General features: G+C 35.7%; 1 protein-coding gene across 1 annotated transcript in view; it reads left to right on the top strand.

The window, feature by feature from the left end:
• The window catches only part of LOC131320826 (uncharacterized), a 138141-nt gene that overhangs the window by 50291 nt on the left and 73985 nt on the right, over positions 1-13865 (top strand). The gene's annotated exons all lie outside the window — the stretch shown is intronic.

Here is a 13865-nt window from a genome sequence, read left to right as displayed (position 1 = left end):
TAGACTTAACCCATTAGGGTACGTTTGGTTCGATAGAATGGATTAGACAATGGAATGGAATTGAGAAGATTAATTTTCAAAGGATGAATTTTAAGATATTGTAATGGTTGCATTTTGTTGGGATAACTATTTATATCTACATAATAAGGGAGAACGGTTTTTGAATCTTATCTCTCTATAAATCATAACTATTTATTTGCTCCACAAATCCTATGGCACTCATTCTCTCTCTCAAACAATATTAATTGCACAATTGTCACTAATTAGATCTCACGTTACGACGTGCTTAAAGGCACGGGCAAACTTTATATAATATGCTAGGACGGTTTTTAAAACTTATGTCTACATAAATACGATGGTTTAAAGTTAGGAGGAAGCTATGGTACACAGGGTATACCGTATACCTATATTATGACAATTTGTGATTTTCATTATGTCAATTTTTGGTTTTCTAATGCATATTTATGATTCTAGTTACAACTTGTACATTAAAATTTACCTGTTGAACAGGTCATTAGCAGGTTATCCATAATTAAAAAATATTGTTATTATGTAACCATAATTATTCGTACCGAAATCCATAATACTTGTACCATAACCAAATATATGCGTATAATATCAAAAATTAAATAATGTTACCCACAAATGTTATAACACCACCATAAATTGGCATTATCTTACCACAATGAATCGTACCAAAATTTTTTGACTCGTATGATATTCCGTAACAAAATCAAAATATGTCGTACCAGAATCAACAATTGTTATACCCAAGCCAAAAATATTTGTAAAATGCCACAAATTTTAGAAAATAACCACAATTATTATGACAACACCTAAAATTGTCATTTTCTTGACACAACGTGTCATATCAAAAGAAAACATATTTAAATACCACAAATTTTATAACAAACCATAATTGTTATGACAATACCATAAATTGACGTTTTCTTATCACAATGTGTCGTACCAAAAGAAATTAATTAAAATATTCCGTAATAACACATGTCTAAAATACCACAAATTTAGTAATATAATCAAATTTGTTATGACAACACCATAAATTGACGTTTTCATATCCACAACGTGTCGTATAAAAAAATTCAATCAGAATGTTCAATTAACGGTAGTTATAATCAACAAAATATCATACCTCAAATTTAGTAATATAACCAAATTTGTTATAACAACACCATAAATTAACGTTTTCATACCCACAACGTATCGTATAAAAAAATTCAATTGAAATGCTCAGTTAACGATAGTTATTATTAGCAAAATACCATACCGCAAATTCAATAATATAACCAAATTTGTTATGACAACACCATAAATTGACGTTTTCATATCTACAACGTGTCGTATAAAAAAATTCAATCGGAATGTTCAGTAAACGATAGTTATAATTGACAAAATACAATACCACTAATTATTTTCAATTCCCACCACATTATTTTTTCAAATTTTAAAATTTCCACCATAGTGTCTTAATTTTCGATTCCCTATACACTAATTTTTCAAATTCTTATTTGTCCCTACACAATACCTCAATAATTTAAACTAAAAATGAAGTTTTCGCACAAAATTTTCATCCAAGAAATTCACCAAAAAATAAGTACTATACCCAAATTTTCGAATATAACTACAATTTCCTCTCAAAATATTAGTCTAAATCAAATTCTTTTTCTACAAAATTTAATTCAAAAAATCAAAATTCCTTTGTGGAAAAATGAGAGGTCGCGAAAAAAATAATTATCCAACTGTCTCAAATGCATACACTTTCAACACTAAAATGGAGTACAAAAAAATAAGGGCGCCACTATTCGCAGCCCTCTATTTACTCCCATAGCCCGTTAAAAATTTTCAATTATACTCGACAGTTAGTTACCGAAATTGAGATATATTTTCAGCGTCCAATTACCGAAATATAGTATTTTTTTCAACAGATGTTTACTGAAAATGCATGTTCGGCAGTTGTTTACCGAAAGTTGAACATATTTTCGACATGTAGTTACCGAAATATAATCTTGTTTTCAACAGCAATTTACCGAAATGTTATTTATGATTTTCAACAATCATTTACCGAAATTTAATGGGCTACGGGAGTAAATAGAGGGCTGCGAATAGCAGCGCCCAAAAATAAGTGTGAATATCAAAAAATAGAATGTTATTATTTTTTAGAATAAATCACATAGTTAGTCCTTGAAGTTTCATACTTCAACAAATCTCATCGTTCAATTTCAATACAACATTAAAATATAATAATGCACCATCTGAGCCCCACGTAAGGTGTTTCTTTTATTTTATTTTTTATTTTATCAAAATCGTCTATCTTTTACATAATATTAATTAGGTCATTCGTATCAAGAATGAAGTTGATGGCTTATAGCTAGATACTTAATTGGATGAAAAATATCATTCTATTATTCAATTTGCGTGCCGATGATGGAGCTTCCTAAACTTGATTGAGACAAAAAATTACGTAGGTGACTTAATCAACAAACATAAAAAATTCAACGGATTTGATCGTCATTATTGTGTCACAGTCGCATGGCTATATTACATTCAACTACAATAGAGGACTAGGTTTCATACCAAATATAAATTGACTGTACAATCTAAATGTCTTTAGTGAGTGTGTTTTTAAAATGATCGATCAGGACTGTTAGGATGTTAAGTTATACAATATTTAATTTGTGATATTTTAGACATGTATTTTGTTTGGGTATAATAATTATTGATTGTGCAACGATATATTTTGGTCTTGTATCTAGTATCTTTTGATCGATTTCTTTTGGTACGACACATTGTGGTAAGAAAGTGTCAATTTTTTGTGTTGTCATAACAATTGTGGTTATGTTATATAATTTGTAGTATTTTACACATGAGGGAGAGGGAGAGAAAGTTAATGAAAAGAGAACAACCTGTTACCTGCTAAGCCATTTTTTTATTTTATTAATTGGTTTAATAAATGGGTGGTCTGGATTATTTACTTTGAAATCCAAGGGTTTAAAATCATGATGCGTACGGTACACCCCTTAATAAGGGGTGTGTACCATAGGACTACCCTTAAAGTTATCCCATAAATCCTACGGCGGTGACCAAAGAGTCCTAGGGCTAGACATATAGGAGTATTTTGATAGAAAGAATGAAAATCATCTCTCTCACACACTTATCCAACGCTGCTCTCTCTCTACAAGCAACAAAGGTTCTCAATTTTTTTTTTTTTTTTTTTTTGGAGAAAAGCTGTGGTGGGGTTGCTGATTTGTGTTTGAGCATTTGAAAATTTTTATTCTTCCCAGACTCAAACCCTTTTTCAATATGTAGGTTTACCCTTCCGTAATCCTCACACGTGAGAGCACCATAGGCTTTGTTTTGATCTTTTTTTAATGTTCAATTTTTGTCGGTCTAATGAATTTGCTTAAATCTTTAATTGTAACCACTACCATTATAGCTAATACATATGTTTGTCAGGGGCTTTCATCAGAAAAAGAAATTTGCTTAAAAGTGGATACTCCAATTTTTATTGTTAGTATATGATCTTAGACCAAGTTTCTAGCCGTGATCCCTACTCCTCCCTTTAGCTTGGCTTCTAGGTAACATAAGCACGTTGATACTGTGTTCATACGATTTAGGGTCTTGCGAAGTGTCCCCGTCGTGTTACGTGTCTCCGAAGTTTCTCACTCCGATACGGTGATCTCTAGAAGTGTTACATGAAACTAAGCTACCCCTTGGTGTTACATGAATAGGTTTATACTTTGTTCACAGATACAGGAAGAACTTTGTTTGTACCTATTTTAAGAAAAAATCTTCCCGTATAAATCAGCTTCATTGGCGGGAGTGGTCAATAGTTTCATAATTCATTTTAATTTTGTTCAAATCACGTTGTGCCATGCCTTTAGGCATTGGAACTCGGTAGCTTTGGATGACTGTTGAGCACTAGAACTAGTTTTTATATACTTGACAATTGCAAATTTTACCACCTAGTGTTCGTTATTTCCTCTTTACTGGTGGTTTTGTTTGGAGTAATGTTTACATGTATTTTCAGTCAAGCTTTGGATATGAGAATGACTAATTTTTTTGGGTACTGTTTAGAACAACAAAATGGCAGACACTTCTGCTGCTCAAGCTAGGAAAGGCAAAGATATCCAAGGAATTCCTTGGGAGAGGCTTTATATCACAAGGGAAAAGTGTAGGCAAACTAGGTTAGAACAGTACAAGAATTATGAGAACATCCCTCAATCTGGCAAGCGGTCAGAGAAAGTAAGCCCATTGGTCCTTTTCTCAGCTGCTGTTGCGATGCTTTTAATGTTTTGTTGCCATGACGATGTAAACTCATTAACGCCTCATGTTTCTGTTGTGAATAGGATTTCAATGTCACAATGAAAGGGGGTATGTATTATGAGTTCAGACGTAATTCAAGATCTGTGAAATCAAAGATACCTCATCGCCAGGTTGGATGACATTCTCTTTTTCAGTTTTGGTCTCAGCTACAGTATTTGATTGTATTTGATTATTTTCTCTCTGACTATAAGGCTCCATATTGCTTTTACAAACCATTCTTCTATTTTAGAGTTGCGAAACGTTCATCACATTTGGAATGCGACCTGCAATGGTATTTAAATGACGAATAAATCCCTAGCTTTAGGTGCAATCTGCGCAATGTGCCAAACCTTTGGTTGTCCGCTTTTTTTGAATTGGTTTCTGTGCAAACCAATACCTGCCCCCGTATCCCTTGTGTTTAGGGGTATCTACCCTTACGTTTCCTTTTTCTGGTTAACCTCTATGTTGATTTAGAGATCCAAATCTGAAGCCCCGGACATCGAGGATGTAAGTGCTGAATGACATTTTAGTTTCTTGGAGAAGTAAGCATGAAATGGAAAAAATAGTTGAATGCTATCGCATTGCCCTGGAAAGTGATGTATATGTGCCACATAGGCGCATACCACCAATCATATGCCGGCTTTGTAGAAGTTGTGAGAGATATGGGATGAATGTTGGTTTACAGTCAAACTGTGTACTCCAATCGTAGAAGAGAGTGATTAGTACAATTTGGAGAAAGATACGACGAATTATACCACAAATGCTAAGACCTTAGTTTCTTAAAAGGTGAGAGAGGCTGATCAATGGGATTGAGAAGCCCATAACTTTAGAAATTTATTAATACCGTATACGCGAATGACCATATCGATCTGTAAATTGTATTGCATTGTTTTGGACATTTCAAGATAAGAGTTTCCCTTGCGTGTCAGTAATGCTTGTTCTTACACTAACTATGTCATTCTTGTTTATTGATATTATGTGCTGCATATGACATACCCAAACCCTTAAATCGTGTTGGTGATGGACTTAGGTTAAATGATATTGTAAGTTTATGGCATAACGCCATTAACTATATGAGACTATTTTTTAATTTTCTAGAGTTAGCTACTTCTTTGATTTGTAGCATAGTTGACTGACAGAAATTTTGTGCTTGGTGTTGCAGTTGAGGAACTTGGTTTGGGCAACATCAAAGCATGATGTTTACTTTATGTCACATTTTTCTGTTACTCATTGGTCTGCATTAACTTGTAACAAGACTGAGGTTCTTAATGTTTCTGGTCATGTCGCACCATGTGAGGTGATTCTCATGATTCCCTCTATTTTGGCTTGCTTCCTGTTTCTATCTCGATCTCTCTGTGTTGTGTGCGTGTGTCTTAAAACGAGAAAAACTTGTATTTCTGTATTTTTGGTCTTCTATGAATTAATTCGATGTCTTTGCTCCATATAGAAACATCCCGGAAGTCTACTAGAAGGATTTACCCAGACTAAAGTTAGCACACTTGCAGTAAAAGATAGGTTGCTTGTTGCTGGGGGGTATGAGGGAGAACTCATTTGCAAGGTAACTTAGTTGAGTTTACTTGTGTGACATTTACTGAAAGTGTGAGAGTTCAGAAATTAGTTAGCCTTGGTTTGTTGCTTGAATTCCCACTTTTTATGTCCAAGACAGAAGTTTGGTTTCCGTGTATGTATGAGAATTTTTTATTTTCAACTTCACTTCTAGATTTTCTGCTTTACTGTTTTGTTTTTCGTACATTGAACTCGCTTGCTCGCAGCCCTGATAAGTATTTGCTGTAAAAACCTGTGAACTGTATGAAGTATCGTGAAAGTAACTACCATGTTTCTTAGACGATGGAACTTTTTCAGAATGGTGTAGGGAAATGTATATCGAGATGGAAGAATGCTTTGGTGTTATACCTTTTTTAGTAGTTGTCTTCTGTTGCTTTGAGTTTTGTGTTAATCTGAATACGGGCATTGACGACGAATCACTTCTTTTTTGCCACAGAATTTAGATAGACCTGGAGTTTGCTTCTGCACGAGGACAACAGACGTTAACGCACTTACTAATGTAGTAGAGATCTACAACTCTCAGAGGTATTCTCGTTTGCCCTCGTGTTGGTGTTGGGATCTATTCACTTACTGAGCTTGAATCTTATGGAATTATGGTACTCCCCCCTTGCCCAACAGTGGTGCAGTTCATTTCACAGTTGCCAACAATGATTGTGGAGTTAGAGACTTTGATATGGAAAAATTTCAGCTATCTAAACATTTCAGCTTTCCTTGGCCAGTGAATGTAAGCCCCCTCTCCCTCTCTCCTGCTCTTCTCATGGTAGAGTTTAGACAGGTTAAAAAGTTCCCATCTTTTTGGTGGCAGTATTTTCCATCACTTGATCGTAGTGATTTATGTTTGAATTAGGATCATCTGAACTGCTATCTGCAAATATTGTCATGTGATTATCCCTAAGATAAGTCTTCCTATGGGGCTAAGTTGAAGATGTAAGAGGAGAATTTGGTACCTAAATACGTGATTTTATGTTTAAGGTTTTGCAGCTAAAGGTGTATCTAAAATAACACTCGAACCATCACCTTTTATTTCTCTTTTGGTGTGGGAGTGGGAATCCTGGCATTACTAGGCAGCTGCTTGTATCTTGCTTCATTTCTGTTGATAATGGTAATAAGTCCGCATTGAAGTGGTAGTTTGGAATTTGCAATGTTTTATTTATTTATTTTTATTGCAGCACACTTCCTTGAGTCCTGATGGTAAACTTCGTATAATTGTTGGAAATAACCCAGAGGGTATGTTGGTGGACTCCGGAACTGGGAAGGTAATTTGTCTGTTATTGCTTTCACCCTCTCCCTCTTCTGAAGTATTTTTAGTAAGCAGTGTAGCCTGAAAAGTTGGTATAATTTGAATTTTTATACTTTTGCAGATGGTCGCGTCTTTGGTTGGTCACTTGGACTTCTCATCTGCATCAGCATGGCACCCTGATGGCCTCACCTTTGCTACCGGGAATCAGGACAAAACCTGCCGAATTTGGGATGCCCGAAACCTATCCAAGTCAGTGACGGCTTTGAAGGGGAATCTCGGAGCCATCCGATCGATTCGCTACTCATCCGACGGTCATTTCATGGCAATGGCAGAGCCTGACGATTTCGTCCATGTTTTCGATGCCAAAAGTGGGTATGAGAAGGAGCAAGAGATCGATTTCTTTGGCGAGATATCTGGCATGTCTTTCAGTCCTGACACGGAATCGCTCTTTATTGGAGTGCATGCCGATTTTGGAGTGCGTGCCGCTATTGGAGTGTGGGACCGTACATTTGATGGCCTTCTTGAGTTTGGCCGACGAAGGAATAACTCATGCCCTGATTCTATCATCTGAGTGGGTGATTGGACCTCTCTGCAAATAAGTGTACAAATAAATATGCAAAAGGGGGCTCTCTCATTCTATCATCTCAGTTTGGCATAAAAATGTAATTAATGGGTTGTGGGATTTAGGTTGTAGTGTTCTTTTTGTAGGAGTGTTCTGTTTGGAGTGATTATGAGTCGTCGGAGGCAGGGTTGTACCGAAGGCTGAGAAGCGGTGGTAATGCAAACAGTGAAACTTGAACTGGGTTTGCTCAAAGATGTGTCATTTTAGGTCCTGATTTTGAGAAATTGTAATGGTTACATTTTTTTGGAATAACTATATGCTTATATTTTGTAATGGTAAATATTTTGTAATGGTTTTTTTATAAAACTCTTTGTAGACCAACTTTTGTATGAAAAATGACAAAGTCTCATTCAAGAGGTTAGCTTCGGCCTCTAAAACTTATGAGCCAACCTTAATTATGTTGTAGGATTCATGTGCGTCGGTCCGTTCCAGCTACATTTCGTGCATGAAAGTATGTGTCGACTTTCTTCAATTAGGAAGAATGACTTTTAGACACCCAAACACGATGCAAGATTTTCACTAAGTCAATCTTGGAGTGCAAAAATATTTCACCCAAAAAAAAGATTAAAATATTTCAATCTTGAAACGTAATTGAAATTGTTCATTTTGTGGAGCTTGATACGTAAAATAGTTTTGTGAAAATTCAAATTGATTGGAAACTCATTTGTATAGAGTTGGGTTAAAGATGTCCAAGTATATTTATGTTTACAGGGATTGTTCTACAAGTTGAGCTCTACAAAGCAAATTACTGTTCGGATCATATATAGTTGGTGCTCGAAACAGTGTCTGTTTCATGGGAAAGTCTTCAATACACACCCCTTTAAGGTGTGTACCATATGCACCTATTGTGTGGTTCATATTGTGCCACCTCATAAAAAATTACTTGTAAGACCGATCATTCATAACATTTTATTTCGTATCGTAACTTTTATACTAAAAATTCGTAACTTTTCAACAATATGATTCGTAACTTTTTAGTAGTAGATTCGTAACATTTTGGGATTCATAATATTTTGGTGTATTTTAATAAGGGTGCATATGATACACACCCAAATAAGGGGTGTGTATTGTAGCACTTCCCTGTTTCATAGATGCAACAAGCTATTCCGAGACCATTCAATACGAGCTATTTTCCCAATTGATTTTTTTAACTTTTCGTCGACACTGTTAGGATTAAGCCTTTGTTGCGATCAGAGGAATAAAAAGTGCATAAAATAGCGATCAAAATTGAAAATATTCAGTGAGACAATAAAACTACCTTTTTCGATCTTCTAATTTTTTTTTTCGTCTATAGGGCATTTTCCCCCCTTCCTAATCGTAATTTTATGGTTCTTAGATTTGTTTTGTTGAAACGAATCTTTAATCGAAGAAAAGCATTGGACTGTGTTTGATCAAGACCCATTGGACAGAATTATTCTTGATATATATTTTTGGAGCTCCTTTCCAAGTGGGCGTATTTGTTGCGATGGATGTCAGGGGAAGACACCAGAATCAGGGCCCGGTTGTGCCCGTGACCAGAGCAACGTTTTGAGGCACAAAACGTAATTGAAATCATTAATTATTACGTGTGGAGTTTCAGATTAGAACAATCTCATAAAAAGTTAAGTCAATCAGAAGCACATTTGTACATAATAATTACTCCCTCCGTCCCTTAATTTGTGTCCAGTATTTCATTTTAGGCTGTCCCTTAATAAGTGTCCATTTTGTAAAGTTAGGGGGGTAAAAGTTGATGCATTGTCTATTTTGTCCCTAAAGGTAGATTTCATTTTAAAAAGTTAGTGAGTAAAAGTGTAATGATGATGGGTAAGTAGGAAAAGTGAAGGAAAAAGTTGATGTGAAAGGTATAATGATGATGTCTTTTTAATAAGTTGGAGTTACGAAACAAGACACTTAAAAAGGGACGGAGGGAGTAGCAATTAATGTCAAAAAAATAAAACTCGGAAATATGATTCGTTCATTAGGCTACCAAACGTCCAATCGAATTGATATTTTTAGGATTGTTCAATGCGTCAAGCTAGTAAACGGTGGTTTACATCACGTTTTGAGGCTTGAGGTAGTGCTCGTTTCATGGGCACAAAAAACCATCGCAAGGCCACTTAATTAATACGTGATATTTTCCCTTTAATCGAACCTATTGCTGGAGGAGGGTCGAATTAATTTTTTCTCAAATTAATTGAGATGTTCGTAAACTAACTCAAATACTGTCAATTACGAGGGGAAAAAAAAAATCAATGCTAGATACACATACATTACAATATGCATGCACATTTACACTTATTAATTTCTTTTGGGCCCACACGATACGCTGGAAGTATGTGTGTGCGTCGTGGGTGCCTATGGCGTTTCCTATCCTATAAATGTGTGGAGAAGAGAGTGGGAGAAAAGTAAAAGGGAATATTATTTTTGAAAATTTGAATGAGTAGATCCGTTTTCGAAACTATCGAGTTTATCAAACGTCAATAATTCACTGATTGAAGAATATTATTTTTGAGAAAACGACGGGAAAAATAATTTTGAAGAATGCACTTCAAAAGCAAATCCATTTGATTATAAAAAAAAATGAAAATCCATTTGATAATCTGGTTATCATTGTTTCGACTGACTTGATTTTTTGCTCGGTTATTCTACTCGTCGACCCTGACAAGTTGAACCGTGCGGATTTATTATTTTTGATAATCCATGTTCCCAATGAGCATCATATGGTAGAGTCTCACCACTGGATGTAGTTTTTATGTTATCTTTTGGGATGTTTTTTCTTCTTTATTTTTTCTTTTGCAAAAACCCTATTTTGTATACATAATATTTTTTATGTCTATTTTAAACTTTATTCATCTTTAATCAGTTTTAATGGTTAATCTCAACAGCATAATTTGTTTTTATAAAAAAAAAAAATTAGTAAGGGACGTGGGCTAAATTTGTAAGAAGGTAAGGAAATTTTTTTTTCCTTCTTTTTCTAAGGTTTCAACTGAGCCATTCCCTCACGGGTTTCTTTCAAAAATGAGATTGGCTCGAGATAGCCCCTAAGGATTGCACTATGCGGTGTGTGTGAATGCTAGTGAATTTGTGTGTGTAAATTGTACCAGTATTGGGTAGTAGTCGAGTAGACACATTGGACTGTTCTTGATCAAGACAAATTGGACCGTTCTTGATATTTTTGGAGCTCCTTTCAAAGTGGGCGGTCCTTCACGTTAGTGGAGGGACCGTTTCCAGGAGGTGTAGTCGTTGCGATATTTAGGGAAGAAATTACAATCAGGCTCCTCTGTGCCCATGACATAAGCAAAGCCACAAAATGTAATTGATATCGTTTACTCTGTGGTGCTCGAGAAGCAGAATAATCTCGTAAGAAATCAAGTCGATTGGAAGCACATTTGTACACTATCATACAGGCTCCGTTTGTTTTGAGGTAAAACGTTTGATTGTGAAATGTTCATGTAAAAATATTTATCGCAAAAACTTTTTTACACCTCTCATGTCTGTGTTCAGCGGAGACCTCAAGCCAAGTTTTGACAAAAAAAATAAAAAAAAAGGGTATCGCAAAGAAACGTTTTACACGATTGGGGAAGCATGTTGGGCACATAGGCCTTGTTGTGCCTTAAAAAAAAAAGGGTATCTCATCCCATCATGTTCATGAAATTGTCGTGCCTTCAACTGGGGCGATAATTAAAATCAAGAATAGATAGATAGAACTTTAAGCACTTTATACTACCTTCGCCAATTGCTATATTTCACAATCTAGAATATTCTCTATGATTTGAAAATTTTTGTTTAATAAAATTAATTGAGATCTATCAAACAACATAATATATTAGAGAATATTCTAGGATTTGAGTCGATAGAATTAAGACTCAATAGCATTTTGGTTTAAATAAATATACTTATGCTTTTTGTGGATAGGTGTCTATGTAATTGCTAAAAAATAAAAAATAAAAATTTAGTGACTAGGACGTCTTTGACGTATTTCGTGTGTGGAACCGTTGGTTTGAAGCAAAACCAGCATTTTCAACCATTGATCCGTCAATTTATTTGCCGAATGAGCAAAGCCAAACCTTCCCATCTTCAAATCTTCATCAATTAAATCGGCCCCAGTAAGGCCAGACAAGTAAACGGAGGAAGGAGGTGGAGGGCGCAAGTGGAGCACAACAAGGCTAGGAGGTGAAGAAAAGGGAGGCTGGAGGAAGGGGGGAGGTGGAGGTGAGGAGTGGCAGCCACCCGCACCCCCACCCCCCTCTCCCAAATAAAACCCTAGAAGGAGAAAGGTTTAGAAAAAGAGGCTCTCAAGTTTAAATTGTTTATTTCGTGGAGCTCCAAATGTAGAACAATTTCGTAAAAAATCAAGTTCAGAAGCACATTTGTACAGAATTATTAACAATGTCAACAAAAACAAGCTCTAAAAATGAACTGTGGTTGTTTGTATCGTGTTTTGAAGCCCGTTTCACAGGCACATGCAACAAGCTATTGCGATAGCAGTCAATATATGCAACAACCTATTGCTAGAGGATGGTGAAACTAATTTCGATGCTCGTAAGCTGGAGGAGAAACTGATCACAATTGTGAAAGTGCAAAAAAAAAAAAAAAAAAGGGGACACATACAATATGCGGAAAGTCTACAGCCACCGCATGCCATGTGGGGCTCACTCCAGGTCCTGTACGGATGATCCAAGCCGTTCAATAATTTAAAAAAAAAACGAGTGGGGAACGCGAAACATCAGCTCAATCTGATATGTGTAAGTGCTCAGATCAAGCTTCACATCTTTTTGTACACCAGAAAACCAATCTTTCTATTTTTTCGGATTTTCCAAAGATGACAAGCTTGATCCGAGAACTTACACATATCGGATTGAGCTGTTGTTCTGCGCTGCCCACTTAATTTATTTATTTTTAATTATTGAACAATTTGGATCATCTATGCGGGATATGGAATGGACCCCATACGACATACGGTGATCGGCTACCGCATTTTCGGGCGGTGGCTGTAGCGTTGCTCTACAATATGCATGCACATTTGGACTGATAATTTCTTGTGGGCCCGCACTACGCTGGAACTTGGAAGTATGTATGTGTGTCGTCGGCCACTGCTTTGCGTAAGACTATACTTTTGTGAAAGAATTTTCTTTAAAAGTTGCAACTTGCAAGGGGACGGACCACTGGCTCCATTTCTAGGTCTACCCATGGAATTAATTGGTGATATTTTTGGAGCTGATCAAAATTTCCAAGTTGGCGGGGACCACCTCCATCAGGTGTAGACGTTTCGATATTGAGGGAAAAGAAAATTAGCCTTGTTGGTTTTGGCTTTTAGATTTTGGATTTTAGATTTTGAGTGGAGAGAGATAGAGAGAGAAATGAGAATAATAATTGAAAAAATTGATTGGAGACCATACGCTGAGAGAGAATCCAAAAACCACAACGAACAAGATCTATTGATAATGCAATAATGCAAATACTATTACATGGACCTCTCCTGAGTTTTTTTTTCCAAAAACCACATATATTCCCTCAAGTTTTTAAAATGACAATATGAGTTTCCTACGTATTAATTTAACGATGTTGGACTCCAGCAGTTGGTAAAACTTGAGAATACTCTCCCGCACATAAATCTTTTCGACAAATCTATCATTGTAAATTTGTAATCCAATCCTACACAGATACTACTACTTAGATTAACAAATTTCACCATTGAGATTTGTACTTAAGAGCGTCATGAAAGTAGATGTCAGAGGTAAAGTTGGAGCTCAAATAAGGGGTATCGAAAATGCTTATGTATCTCCATTCATCAATATTTAATCCAAAGGTCCGCCATATTTGTGTGCGGCGCCCGGTCGATCAACTTCAAATTTGCTTGATCAATTTTCTCCACTTGTTTTTCATCAGTAGGGTATGATACCGATCGATCCCAATCTATTGTGTGAAAATTCACTTGATCAACTTATAAAAACCGCTTGATCAATATTTTTTATTGTGTAGATTGTCCTACAATGCCACCTTACACTCCACTCTCAATTGCTATTATAAAAATGATTCATTCCATTCTAATTATACAGACTCGCAAATGTAAGATAAGGAGGAGAAAAAATTACAATTGGATAAAGTTGGATACAAGGGAACTATGTGGATTGT

Source organism: Rhododendron vialii, chromosome 3a, assembly GCF_030253575.1.
Source record: "Rhododendron vialii isolate Sample 1 chromosome 3a, ASM3025357v1".
Classification (NCBI taxonomy): Eukaryota; Viridiplantae; Streptophyta; class Magnoliopsida; order Ericales; family Ericaceae; genus Rhododendron; species Rhododendron vialii.
This window is presented reverse-complemented; position numbering and strand designations above follow the sequence as displayed.